We start from the raw sequence: 14522 nt of genomic DNA on the forward strand, positions 1-14522 counted from the left end.
CCCCTGTGTGCCTCTGTCCCTCCTCATCTGTGCCTCTGCTCCCTATCTATACCCCTGTCCCCTGTGTGCCTCTGCCCCTCCTCATCTATGCCTCTGCTCTCTATCTATACCCCTGTCCCCTGTGTGCCTCTGCCCCTCCTCATCTGTGCCTCTGCTCCCTATCTATACCCCTGTCCCATGTGTGCCTCTGCTCCTCCTCATCTGTGCCTCTGCTCCCTATCTATACCCCTGTCCCCTGTGTGCCTCTGCCCCTCCTCATCTATGCCTCTGCTCTCTATCTATACCCCTGTCCCCTGTGTGCCTCTGCCCCTCCTCATCTGTGCCTCTTCTCCCTATCTATACACCTGTCCCCTGTGTGCCTCTGCCCCTCCTCATCTGTGCCTCTGCTCCCTATCTACACCCCTGTCCCCTGTGTGCCTCTGTCCTTCCTCATCTGTGCCTCTCCTCCCTATCTATACCCCTGTCCGCTGTGTGCCTCTGTCCCTCCTCATCTGTGTCTCTGCTCCCTATCTATACCCCTGTCCCCTGTGTGCCTCTGCCCCTCCTCATCTGTGCCTCTACTCCCTATCTATACCCCTGTCCCCTGTGTGCCTCTGTCCCTCCTCATCTGTGCCTCTGCTCCCTATCTATACCCCTGTCCCCTGTGTGCCTCTGCTCCTCCTCATCTGTGCCTCTGCTCCCTATCTATACCCCTGTCCCCTGTGTGCCTCTGCCCCTTCTCATCTGTGCCTCTGCTCCCTATCTATACCCCGGTCCCCTGTGTGCCTCTACCCCTCCTCATCTGTGCCTCTGCTCCCTCCCTATACCCCTGTCCCCTGTGTGCCTCTTCCCCTCCTTATATGTGCCTCTGCTCCCTATCTATACCCTGTCCCCTGTGTGCCTCTGCCCCTCCTCATCTGTGCCTCTGCTCCCTATCTATACCCTGTCCCCTGTGTGCCTCTGCCCCTCCTCATCTGTGCCTCTGCTCTCTATCTATACCCCTGTCCCCTGTGTGCCTCTGCCCCTCCTCATCTGTGCCTCTGCTCCCTATCTATACCCTGTCCCCTGTGTGCCTCTGCCCCTCCTCATCTGTGCCTCTGCTCCCTATCTATACCCCTGTCCTCTGTGTGCCTCTGCCCCTCCTCATCTGTGCCTCTGCTCCCTATCTATACCCCTGTCCCCTGTGTGCCTCTGTCCCTCCTCATCTCTGCCTCTGCTCCCTATCTATACCCCTGTACCCTGTGTGCCTCTGCCCGTACTCATCTGTGCCTCTGCTCCCTATCTATACCCCTGTCTCCTGTGTGCCTCTGCCCCTCCTCATCTGTGCCTCTGCTCCCTATCTATACCCCTGTCCCCTGTGTGCCTCTGCCTCTCCTCATCTGTGCCTCTGATCTCTATCTATACCTCTGTCTCCTGTGTGCCTCTGCCCCTCCTCATCTGTGCCTCTGCTCCCTATCTATACCCCTGTCCCATGTGTGCCTCTATCCCTCCTCATCTGTGCCTCTGCTCCCTATCTATACCCCTGTCCCCTGTGTGCCTCTGCCTCTCCTCATCTGTGCCTCTGATCTCTATCTTTACCCCTGTCTCCTGTGTGCCTCTGCCCCTCCTCATCTGTGCCTCTGCTCCCTATCTATACCCCTGTCCTCTGTGTGCCTCTATCCCTCCTCATCTGTGCCTCTGCTCCCTATCTATACCCCTGTCCCCTGTGTGCCTCTACCCCTCCTCATCTGTGCCTCTGCTCCCTATCTATACCCCTGTCCCTTGTGTGCCTCTGCCTTTCCTCATCTGTGCCTCTGCTATCTATCTATACTCCTGTCCCCTGTGTGCCTCTGCCCCTCCTCATCTGTGCCTCTGCTCCCTATCTATACCCCTGTCCCCTGTGTGTCTCTGCCTCTCCTCATCTGTGCCTCTGCTCCCTATCTATACCCCTGTCCCCTGTGTGCCTCTACCCCTCCTCATCTGTGCCTCTGCTCCCTATCTATACCCCTGTCTCCTGTGTGCCTCTGCCCCTCCTCATCTGTGCCTCTGCTCCCTATGTATACCCCTGTCCCCTGTGTGTCTCTGCCTCTCCTCATCTGTGCCTCTGCTCCCTATCTATACCCCTGTCCACTGTGTGCCTCTGTCCCTCCTCATCTGTGCCTCTGCTCCCTATCTATACCCCTGTCCCCTGTGTGCCTCTGCCCCTCCTCATCTGTGCCTCTGCTCCCTATCTATAACCCTGTCCCCTGTGTGCCTCTGCCCCTCATCATCTGTGCCTCTGCTCCCTATCTATACCCCTGTCCCCTGTGTGCCTCTGCCCCTCCTCATCTGTGCCTCTGCTCCCTATCTATACCCCTGTCCCCTGTGTGCCTCTGCCCCTCCTCATCTGTGCCTCTGCTCCATATCTATACCCCTGTCCCTGTGTGCCTCTGCTCCTCCTCATCTGTGCCTCTGCTCCCTATCTATACCCCTGTCCCCTGTGTGCCTCTGCCTCTCCTCATCTGTGCCTCTGCTCCCTATCTATACCCCTGTCCCCTGTGTGCCTCTGCCTCTCCTCATCTGTGCCTCTGCTCCCTATCTATACCCCTGTCCCCTGTGTGCCTCTGCCCCTCCTCATCTGTGCCTCTGCTCCTTATCTATAACCCTGTCCCCTGTGTGCCTCTGCCCCTCCTCATCTGTGCCTCTGCTCCCTATCTATACACCTGTCCCCTGTGTGCCTCTACTTCTCCTCATCTGTGCCTCTGCTCCCTATCTATACCTCTGTCCCCTGTGTGCTTCTGCCCCTCCTCATCTGTGCCTCTGCTCCCTATCTATACCTCTGTCCCCTGTGTGCCTCAGCCCCTCCTCATCTGTGTCTCTGCTCCCTATCTATACCCCTGTCCCCTGTGTGCCTCTGCCCCTCCTCATCTGTGCCTCTGCTCCCTATCTATACCCCTGTACCCTGTGTGCCTCTGCCCCTCCTCATCTGTGCCTCTGCTCACTATCTATACCCCTGTCCCCTGTGTGCCTCTGCCCCTCCTCATCTGTGCCTCTGCTCCCTATCTATACACCTGTCCCCTGTGTGCCTCTGCCCCTCCTCATCTGTGCCTCTGCTCCCTATCTATATCCCTGTCCCCTGTGTGCCTCTGCCCCTCCTCATCTGTGCCTCTGCTCCCTATCTATACCCCTGTCCCCTGTGTGCCTCTGCCCCTCCTCATCTGTGCCTCTGCTCCCTATCTATACCCCTGTCCCCTGTGTGCCTCTGCCCCTCATCATCTGTGTCTCTGCTCCCTATCTAGTATCTATACCCCTGTCCCCTATGTGCCTCTGCCCCTCCTCATCTGTGCCTCTGCTCCCTATCTATACCCCTGTCCCCTGTGTGCCTCGGCCTCTCCTCATCTGTGCCTCTGCTCCCTCCCTATCTATACACCTGTCCCCTGTGTGCCTCTGCCCCTCCTCATCTGTGCCTCTGCTCCCTATCTATACCCCTGTCCCCTGTGTGCCTCTGCTCCTCCTCATCTGTGCCTCTGCTCCCTGTCTATACCCCTGTCCCCTGTGTGCCTCTGCCCCTCCTCATCTGTGCCTCTGCTTCCTATCTATACCCCTGTCCCCCGTGTGCCTCTGCCCCTCCTCATCTGTGCCTCTGCTCCCTATCTATACCCCTGTCCCCTGTGTGCCTCTGCCTCTTCTCATCTGTTCCTCTGCACCCTATCTATACCTCTATCTCCTGTGTACCTCTGCTCCTCCTCATCTGTGCCTCTGCCCCTCCTCCTCTGTGCCTCTGATCCCTATCTATACCCCTGTCCCCCGTGTGCCTCTGCTCCTCCTCATCTGTGCCTCTGCTCCCTATCTATACACCTGTCCCTTGTGTGCCTCTGCCCCTCCTCATCTGTGCCTCTGCTCCCTATCTATACCCCTGTCCCCTGTGTGCTTCTGCCACTCCTCATCTGTGCCTCTGCTCCCTATCTATACCCCTGTCCCCTGTGTGCCTCTGCCCCTCCTCATCTGTGCCTCTGCTCCATATCTATACCCCTGTCCCTGTGTGCCTCTGCTCCTCCTCATCTGTGCCTCTGCTCCCTATCTATACCCCTGTCCCCTGTGTGCCTCTGCCTCTCCTCATCTGTGCCTCTGCTCCCTATCTATACCCCTGTCCCCTGTGTGCCTCTGCCTCTCCTCATCTGTGCCTCTGCTCCCTATCTATACCCCTGTCCCCTGTGTGCCTCTGCCCCTCCTCATCTGTGCCTCTGCTCCTTATCTATAACCCTGTCCCCTGTGTGCCTCTGCCCCTCCTCATCTGTGCCTCTGCTCCCTATCTATACACCTGTCCCCTGTGTGCCTCTGCCCCTCATCATCTGTGTTTCTGATCCCTATCTATACCCCTGTCCCCTGTGTGCCTCTGCCTCTCCTCATCTGTGCCTCTGCTCCCTATCTATACACCTGTCCCCTGTGTGCCTCTGCTCCTCCTCATCTGTGCCTCTGCTCCCTATCTATACCCCTGTCCCCTGTGTACCTCTGCTCCTCCTCATCTGTGCCTCTGCTCCCTATCTATACCCATGTGTGCCTCTGTCCCTCCTCATCTGTGCCTCTACTCTCTATCTATACCCCTGTCCCCTGTGTGCCTCTGCCCCTCATCATCTGTGCCTCTACTCTCTATCTATACCCCTGTCCCCTGTGTACCTCTGCCCCTCCTCATCTGTGCCTCTTCTCCCTATCTATACCCCTGTCCCCTGTGTGCCTCTGCCCCTCCTCATCTGTGCCTCTACTCCCTATCTATACACCTGGCCCCTGTGTGCCTCTGCCCCTCATCATCTGTGTCTCTGATCCCTATCTATACCCCTGTCCCCTGTGTGTCTCTGCTCCTACTCATCTGTGCCTCTGCTCCCTATCTATACCCCTGTCCCCTGTGTGCCTCTGCTCCTCCTCATCTGTGCCTCTGCTCCCTATCTATACCACTGTCCCCTGTGTGCCTCTGCCCCTCCTCATCTGTGCCTCTGCTCCCTATCTATACCACTGTCCTGTGTGCCTCTGCCCCTCCTCATCTGTGCCTCTGCTCCCTATCTATACCCCTGTCCCCTGTGTACCTCTGCTCCTCCTCATCTGTGCCTCTGCTCCCTATCTATACCCCTGTCCCCTGTGTGCTTCTGCCCCTCCTCATCTGTGCCTCTGCTCCCTATCTATACCCCTGTCCCCTGTGTGCCTCTGCCCCTCCTCATCTGTGCCTCTGCTCCCTATCTATATCCCTGTCCCCTGTGTGCCTCTGCCCCTCCTCATCTGTGCCTCTGCTCCCTATCTATACCCCTGTCCCCTGTGTGCCTCTGCCCCTCCTCATCTGTGCCTCTGCTCCCTATCTATACCCCTGTCCCCTGTGTGCCTCTGCCCCTCATCATCTGTGTCTCTGCTCCCTATCTAGTATCTATACCCCTGTCCCCTATGTGCCTCTGCCCCTCCTCATCTGTGCCTCTGCTCCCTATCTATACCCCTGTCCCCTGTGTGCCTCGGCCTCTCCTCATCTGTGCCTCTGCTCCCTCCCTATCTATACACCTGTCCCCTGTGTGCCTCTGCCCCTCCTCATCTGTGCCTCTGCTCCCTATCTATACCCCTGTCCCCTGTGTGCCTCTGCTCCTCCTCATCTGTGCCTCTGCTCCCTGTCTATACCCCTGTCCCCTGTGTGCCTCTGCCCCTCCTCATCTGTGCCTCTGCTTCCTATCTATACCCCTGTCCCCCGTGTGCCTCTGCCCCTCCTCATCTGTGCCTCTGCTCCCTATCTATACCCCTGTCCCCTGTGTGCCTCTGCCTCTTCTCATCTGTTCCTCTGCACCCTATCTATACCTCTATCTCCTGTGAACCTCTGCTCCTCCTCATCTGTGCCTCTGCCCCTCCTCCTCTGTGCCTCTGATCCCTATCTATACCCCTGTCCCCCGTGTGCCTCTGCTCCTCCTCATCTGTGCCTCTGCTCCCTATCTATACACCTGTCCCTTGTGTGCCTCTGCCCCTCCTCATCTGTGCCTCTGCTCCCTATCTATACCCCTGTCCCCTGTGTGCTTCTGCCCCTCCTCATCTGTGCCTCTGCTCCCTATCTATACCCCTGTCCCCTGTGTGCCTCTGCCCCTCCTCATCTGTGCCTCTGCTCCATATCTATACCCCTGTCCCTGTGTGCCTCTGCTCCTCCTCATCTGTGCCTCTGCTCCCTATCTATACCCCTGTCCCCTGTGTGCCTCTGCCTCTCCTCATCTGTGCCTCTGCTCCCTATCTATACCCCTGTCCCCTGTGTGCCTCTGCCTCTCCTAATCTGTGCCTCTGCTCCCTATCTATACCCCTGTCCCCTGTGTGCCTCTGCCCCTCCTCATCTGTGCCTCTGCTCCTTATCTATAACCCTGTCCCCTGTGTGCCTCTGCCCCTCCTCATCTGTGCCTCTGCTCCCTATCTATACACCTGTCCCCTGTGTGCCTCTGCCCCTCATCATCTGTGTTTCTGATCCCTATCTATACCCCTGTCCCCTGTGTGCCTCTGCCTCTCCTCATCTGTGCCTCTGATCCCTATCTATACCCCTGTCTCCTGTGTACCTCTGCCCCTCCTCATCTGTGCCTCTGCTCCCTATCTATACACCTGTCCCCTGTGTGCCTCTGCTCCTCCTCATCTGTGCCTCTGCTCCCTATCTATACCCCTGTCCCCTGTGTACCTCTGCTCCTCCTCATCTGTGCCTCTGCTCCCTATCTATACCCATGTGTGCCTCTGTCCCTCCTCATCTGTGCCTCTACTCTCTATCTATACCCCTGTCCCCTGTGTGCCTCTGCCCCTCATCATCTGTGCCTCTACTCTCTATCTATAATCCTGTCCCCTGTGTACCTCTGCCCCTCCTCATCTGTGCCTCTTCTCCCTATCTATACCCCTGTCCCCTGTGTGCCTCTGCCCCTCCTCATCTGTGCCTCTACTCCCTATCTATACACCTGGCCCCTGTGTGCCTCTGCCCCTCATCATCTGTGTCTCTGATCCCTATCTATACCCCTGTCCCCTGTGTGTCTCTGCTCCTACTCATCTGTGCCTCTGCTCCCTATCTATACCCCTGTCCCCTGTGTGCCTCTGCTCCTCCTCATCTGTGCCTCTGCTCCCTATCTATACCACTGTCCCCTGTGTGCCTCTGCCCCTCCTCATCTGTGCCTCTGCTCCCTATCTATACCACTGTCCTCTGTGTGCCTCTGCCCCTCCTCATCTGTGCCTCTGCTCCCTATCTATACCCCTGTCCCCTGTGTACCTCTGCTCCTCCTCATCTGTGCCTCTGCTCCCTATCTATACCCCTGTCCCCTGTGTGCTTCTGCCCCTCCTCATCTGTGCCTCTGCTCCCTATCTATACCACTGTCCTCTGTGTGCCTCTGCCCCTCCTCATCTGTGCCTCTGCTCCCTATCTATACCCCTGTCCCCAGAGTGCCTCTGCCCCTCCTCATCTGTGCCTCTGCTCCCTATCTATACCCCTGTCCCCAGAGTGCCTCTGCCCCTCCTCATCTGTGCCTCTGCTCACTATCTATACCCCTGTCCCCTGTGTGCCTCTGCCTCTCCTCATCTGTGTCTCTGCTCCCTATATATACCTCTGCCTCCTGTGTGCCTCTGCCCCTCCTCATCTGTGCCTCTGCTCCCTATCTATACCCCTGTCCCCTGTGTGCCTCTTCCCCTCCTCATCTGTGCCTCTGCTCCCTATCTATACCCCTGTCCCCTCTGTGCCTCTGCTCCTCCTCATCTGTGCCTCTGCTCCCTATCTATACCCCTGTCCCCTGTGTGCCTCTGCTCCTCCTCATCTGTGCCTCTGCTCCCTATCTATACCCCTGCCCCCTCTGTGCCTCTGCTCCTCCTCATCTGTGCCTCTGCTCCCTATCTATACCCCTGCCCCCTCTGTGCCTCTGCTCCTCCTCATCTGTGTCTCTGATCCCTATCTATACCCCTGTCCCCTGTGTGCCTCTGCCCCTCCTCATCTGTGCCTCTGCTCCCTATCTATACCCCTGTCCCCTGTGTGCTTCTGCCCCTCCTCATCTGTGCCTCTGCTCCCTATCTATACCCCTGTCCCCTGTGTGCCTCTGCCCCTCATCTGTGCCTCTGCTCCCTATCTATACCCCTGTCCCCTGTGTGCCTCTATCCCTCCTCATCTGTGTCTCTGATCCCTATCTATACCCCTGTCCCCTATGTGCCTCTATCCCTCCTCATCTGTGCCTCTGCTCCCTATCTATAACCCTGTCTCCTGTGTACCTCTGCTCCTCCTCATCTGTGCCTCTGCTCCCTATCTATACCCCTGTTCCCTGTGTGCCTCTGCTCCTCCTCATTTGTGCCTCTGCTCCCTATCTATACCCCTGTCCCCTGTGTGCCTCTGCCCCTCCACATCTGTGCCTCTGCTCCCTATCTATACCCCTGTCCCCTGTGTGCCTCTGCCCCTCCTCATCTGTGCCTCTGCTCCCTATCTATACCCCTGTCCCCTGTGTGCCTCTGCCCCTCCTCATCTGTGCCTCTGCTCCCTATCTATACCCCTGTCCCCTGTGTGCCTCTGCCCCTCCTCATCTGTGCCTCTGCTCCCTATCTATACCCCTGTCCTCTTTGTGCCTCTGTCCCTCCTCATCTGTGCCTCTGCTCCCTATCTATACCCCTGTCCTCTGTGTGCCTCTGTCCCTCCTCATCTGTGCCTCTGCTCCCTATCTATACCCCTGTCCCCTGTGTGCATCTACCCCTCCTCATCTGTGCCTCTGCTCCCTATCTATACCCCTGTCCCCTGTGTGCCTCTGCTCCTCCTCATCTGTGCCTCTGCTCCCTAGCTATACCCTTGTCACCTTTGTGCCTCTGCCCCTCCTCATCTGTGCCTCTGCTCCCTATCTATACCCCTGTCCCCTGTGTGCCTCTGCTCCTCCTCATCTGTGCCTCTGCTCCCTATCTATACCCCTGTCCTGTGTGCCTCTGTCCCTCCTCATCTGTGCCTCTGCTCCCTATCTATACCCCTGTCCCCTGTGTGCCTCTGCCTCTCCTCATCTGTGCCTCTGCTCCCTATCTATACCCCTGTCCTGTGTGCCTCTACCCCTCCTCATCTGTGCCTCTGCTCCCTATCTATACCCTGTCCCCTGTGTGCCTCTGCCCCTCCTCATCTATGCCTCTGCTCCCTCCCTATACCCCTGTCCCCTGTGTGCCTCTGCCCCTCCTCATCTGTGCCTCTGCTCCCTATCTATACCCCTGCCCCATGTGCCTCTGCCCCTCTTCATCTGTGTCTCTGCTCCCTATCTATACCCCTGTCCCCTGTGTGCCTCTGCCTCTCCTCATCTGTGCCTCTGCTCACTATCTATACTCCTGTCCCTTGTGTACCTCTGCCCCTCCTCATCTGTGCCTCTGCTCCCTATCTATACCCCTGTCCCCTGTGTGCCTCTGCCTTTCCTCATCTGTGTCGCTTCTCCATATCTATACCCCTGTATCCTGTGTGCCTCTCCCTGGGCAGCCATAAGGGGGGGACTGTGGGGACTTGTGTCCCGGGCTCTTACAGAGAGGGGGGCCCTACCCCATGATGACATGTCTGCCCCCTATTATACCACCCTGGCCGCACCCGTCTTCACGGGGCAGCCGGTAAGTCGGTAAGCATGCTATTACTGCCTACATAAGTGTCAATGTCCCTACTGCTGTGTTTGGTGATGGTGTCCATGGAAGAGTCACGGGGCCTAATTCACACCTGATCGCCGTTGTGTGAAATCGCAAAGCGGACAATTATGGAACGACTGCGCATGTGTACGGATCGTAATGCCCGGGCGCGAGGACAAACTGCGAAAATATCCTGCGTCTTTTGAGATCGCTAGGTGTATGCAAGTTGATTGACAGGAAGCGGGTGTTTGTGGGTGGTAACTGGCCATTTTCTGGGAGTGTCAGGAAAAACGCAGGCGTTCCCAAGCGTTCCCAGGGAGGGTGTGTGACGTCAGCTCCGGCTCCGATCACCCTGATTCTGTTGCACTGTAGGAATAAGTCCTGGGCTACGCACACTGGAAAAATCATTGGATGGTGAGTGTGATGTGAATGGATTTGCAGCTGGCCGGTGTTTGCACAGATTTTCGCACGGCGTACTCAGACTTGCACGGGGCGGTTTATCACTATGTCTGGGCGGTGACTATCTGGTCGCAACCCTCAGCAAATTCACAGAGGAGCGATCAGGTCTGAATTAGGCCCAGTGTCACTCCTCCTGTTTATGTAAGTGTCAGTGTTGCTATTGGCAACTACAGTGTGAAGAATTGTAAGTAGATCTTCTGTATAAATGAGGCGTGTAATATGGCCGGGGCATTTATTATTTATGAAATAAATGAACAAGTGGAAATATATTTCACAACACAAATCTCTGCACATCTGTAACCCTCCTAGGGTGTTCCGGTCTTTTGTGACCCCAAGGTGCATATACCTTAGGTGTACGCCCCATTGTAACACCCTAGGGAGGTTAAGAAAGTTCATTTGTTTTACCATTCAAAAGGGGATCCGGCCTCTAGGTCGACAGTAACTAGGTTGACCATTATTGGTCAACAGTAACTAGGTCGACAGGGACTCTAGGTCGACATGTTCTAGGTCATCAGGTCAAAAGGTCGACATGTGTTTTTCAAATTTCCCCCCCCTAATTTTTTGAACTTTTTCATACTTAATGATCCACGCTGACTACGATTGGGAATACCTTGCCCGAAACATGGCGAGCGAAGCGAGGGGTAACGGTGCACTTATTGGGGTTCCCGGTCATTGTTTAGAGAAAACGACACCAAACAAGCATCAAAAACTCATGTCGACCTTTTGCCCTGTCTACCTAGACCATGTCGACCTAGAGACCCTTTCGACCTAGAAACTGTCGACCTAGCTACTGTCAACCAATAGTGGTGGACCTAGACACTGTGGACCTAGTTACTCTCGACCTTCCATACCACACCCATTAGAAAGGTGTCACATATCTTTTCCCTGACTCTACGTCAGCAGTCCGCACATACAAGCACACACACAGAGACACACATATAGATTATTATCTCAGTTATTACACAAAAGTGCAACTTGTGAACATGAATAAATACGCCCATAGGTGGAGATAGACACGCCCTATGGGCGGAGCATGAAACACCCCCACATCAGCGCTTCACGCTGCGCATTCTGTTGTCAGCTATAATCTCCCTGAAACTAGTCTTCAACAGTAGGCAAGTATGGGCAGATGTACTAAGAGAGTGATAAAGGGGAGAGAGATAAAGTATCAGCATATCAGCTCCTGACATCTTTCATACACAGCCTGTAACATGACAGTTAGGAGCTGATTGGTTAGAGCTTTATCTCTCTCTAAGATTTCATACATCTCAGTGATAGAGTTATTTGTACATTTAGTAATATGTTTTAATTATAGAACATAACAAGATAAATAACTGTAATTTCTTGTGTAAATCCCTGTAAACGTACAGAAGTAATAATTATCATCTTAGTAAATGACTTTTATTGTTTTCTATATAAGAACATTTCCTGCATGATGTCCCTTTATGTGTTATCTGTGTCCCTTAGTGTAACTGAGCCTGTAGCTATAATGTGAGTGACAGCTCAGCCTCGCCCTGTGTGCAGAATGTGACCCCCCCTTGGTGTCTGAGTGTCAGAGACTTTCACTTTCATTTCTCTCTCCTGCTGCAGCGATGGCGTCTGCTGATCTGAGACAGGAGCTGAACTGTTCCATCTGCCTGAACATTTATGCAGATCCTGTCACCCTGAGATGTGGCCACAACTTCTGCCGGGTCTGTATTGATCGTGTGCTGGATACACAGGAGGGGGCTGGAGCTTATACCTGTCCTGACTGCAGAGCAGAGTGTCAGAAGACGTCCTGTACTGCAGAGGAACATAACGCTGTGTAACATAGTGGGGAGTTTCCTGTCTACTCGGCCAGATCAGGAGGAGACTGGGATCTTCTGCACTTACTGTGTGGACTCTCCTGTACGTGCAGCAAAATCCTGTCTGCTGTGTGAGGCTTCTCTGTGTGATAAACACCTGAGAGTACACAGCAAGTCACCAGAGCACGTCTTATGTGATCCCACCACTGCCCTGGGGAACAGGAAATGCTCCGTCCATAAGGAGATCTACAAGTATTACTGCCCAGAGGATGCTGCCTGTATCTGTGTGTCCTGCAGCTTGGCTGGGAAACACTGGGGACATAAAGTGGAGATGCTGGATGAGGCCTCTGAGAAGAAGAAGGAGAAGCTGAGGAATGTTCTGCAGAAACTGATCACAAAGAGAGCAGAGACTGAGAAAAGAGTCCAGAGTCTGCTGGAGCGCAGGAGAGAAGATCAGGGAAGAGCACCTGGTGTAATAGAGACAGTCACTGCCCTGTTTAGAGACATCAGGAGACAGCTGGAAGACCTGGAGAAGAGAGTCCTGAGTGAGATCTCCAGGCAGGAACAGCGCGTTTCACTCACAGTCTCTGATCTGATCCAGCAGCTGGAAATAAAGAAGGACGAGCTGTCCGGGAAGATGCGTCACATTGAGGAGCTGTGTAACATGTCTGATCCAGTGACTGTCTTACAGGAACCAGACACAGGGGACTTGTGTGACACTGAGGACACAGAGAGATATGATACCCAGGTCCGTGGTGCAGGAGATCTGGATGTGGGTCTCATCTCAGGGACATTATACACATTATCTGATGTAATAACAGGGATAAATACAGGGATCTATGTGCAGGAAGATACAGACATATTACTGGATGTAGCGACAGCTGGTGATTATATACAGATATCAGGTGACAGGAAAACTGCATCCAGCTCAGGTATATACCAGCATCACCCAGTAACACCAGAGAGATTTCAGAGTTATCCTCAGGTAATAAGCAGCAGGGGATTCTCCTCAGGGCGACATTACTGGGAGGTGGATGTCAGTAAGTCAGTGTGGTGGATGGTGGGGATGTGTTACCCCAGTATAGACAGGAGAGGATATCAGTCAGTCATTGGAGATAATAAGAAGTCCTGGGGTGTGTGCAGGTATAGTAATCAGTACTATGTGATACATGACAGTACAGACATCCAGTTACCCGACAATATCCCCTGTGACAGAGTGAGGGTATATCTGGATTATGGGGCAGGACAGCTGTCCTTTTATTCTCTGTGTGACCCCATCAGACACTTACACACCTACACTGCCGCCCTCACTGAGCCCCTCCATGCTGCACTCTGTGTAATGGATGGGTGTATAACAATATGTGGGGGAGTCAGGAGCTGGGAGAAATTACCATAAAGAATCTGCCCAGAGACTGGTGACATCACGGGGAGGGGTATATGATTGGGGGAACATTCAGCCAATAGAATGATGTATTGGGTGGAGCTACAGCTGAGCCCCTCCCCCTCTGTACCCATGTGACCAGGGTGTGGGTGTGATCCCATGTTGGTGTGTTATGCTGGGTACACACTGACAGACATATCACCACCCAGCTGTGATGTCATCACCGACATGTCTAACGGCCAATTGGTCAGTCTGTATACTGTAGCTTACCTGATTGCCTGCTCTGTCGGTGTGATGGTGTGTCGGCAGACATGTCGCTGAAGTGTGTACCCAGCCTTAGGGACTGTTACTATAAATATATACATATCCATATACATCTCTGTGGGGTTTCTCCACATCTGACTCACTGACAGCTGTGATTGGCTGCAATATCTGTCTGTCAGTCAGTCAGTGCTACGCTTGCTCCTATTGGCTGTATGGGATGATGTCTCCTCCTACTGGTAATTGTAGTCCAAAGCTATGGGCCTGATCCATGTTTGTATATGTAGCCCTAGGAAAGGGTTAATCCTAAAATAAATATATGTGTAACTTCTGAGGTGAAGTCTAATTATTTTATATATATATATATATATATATATATATATATATATATATATATATATAGAACTACATCAGCCGGCACTGAAATCCCATATGCAACGTGCCCCAGTGCCATAATCCAAACAGCATGCACGAGTCCAATGGCGGACAATAAGGCACTCCAGAGGCTTGATACAGAAAACAAATTGTATTGACAAGAGCTCCTGTCAAATCAATTTGTTTTATGTATCAAGCCTCTGGAGTGCCTTATTGGACTCATGTATATATATATATATATATATATATATATATACAGGGAAGCGGCTGGATCGGTACTCCATTCAATGTTAGCATGCTGGCTGCTTGCCCTTGGTAACTATTGCGCAGCTCACCAGATCCCCCCAGCAAGGAGAATCATCCACGGCACTGCAAGATTGTTTATAAATTCATACAGATTTATTGCAACGTTTCGGGACACAAAGGGGGTAATTCCAAGTAGATCGCAGCAGGAAATCTTTTAGCAGTTGGGCAAAACCATGTGCACTGCAGGGGGGGGCAGATATAACATGTGCAGAGAGAGTTAGATTTGGGTGGTGTCACAACTGAGGGCCTGAGCTGACGGGAGGCAGCCTCAGTTGTAGGGGCTGAGATGTAACGGAACCTGGGAGGTTGTATCAGACCCCTAGACATGTAAGTAACATGTAGAATAACTGCCCGAAGGTGTGACCACGACAACCAGGATAAAAGTCAATGATGTTTATTATGACAAACTCCGTAACACAGCA

At 53.8% G+C, this 14522-nt stretch overlaps 1 protein-coding gene and 1 pseudogene across 1 annotated transcript in view; one reads left to right on the plus strand and one right to left on the minus strand.

Moving 5' to 3' along the window:
* Positions 1-14522, minus strand: part of LOC134943885 (uncharacterized) — a 125988-nt gene that overhangs the window by 65862 nt on the left and 45604 nt on the right. The window lies entirely within an intron of this gene.
* On the plus strand, positions 11565-13753 carry LOC134943884 (E3 ubiquitin-protein ligase Midline-1-like; annotated as a pseudogene).

This window comes from Pseudophryne corroboree, chromosome 7 (genome assembly GCF_028390025.1).
Source record: "Pseudophryne corroboree isolate aPseCor3 chromosome 7, aPseCor3.hap2, whole genome shotgun sequence".
NCBI lineage: Eukaryota > Metazoa > Chordata > Amphibia > Anura > Myobatrachidae > Pseudophryne > Pseudophryne corroboree.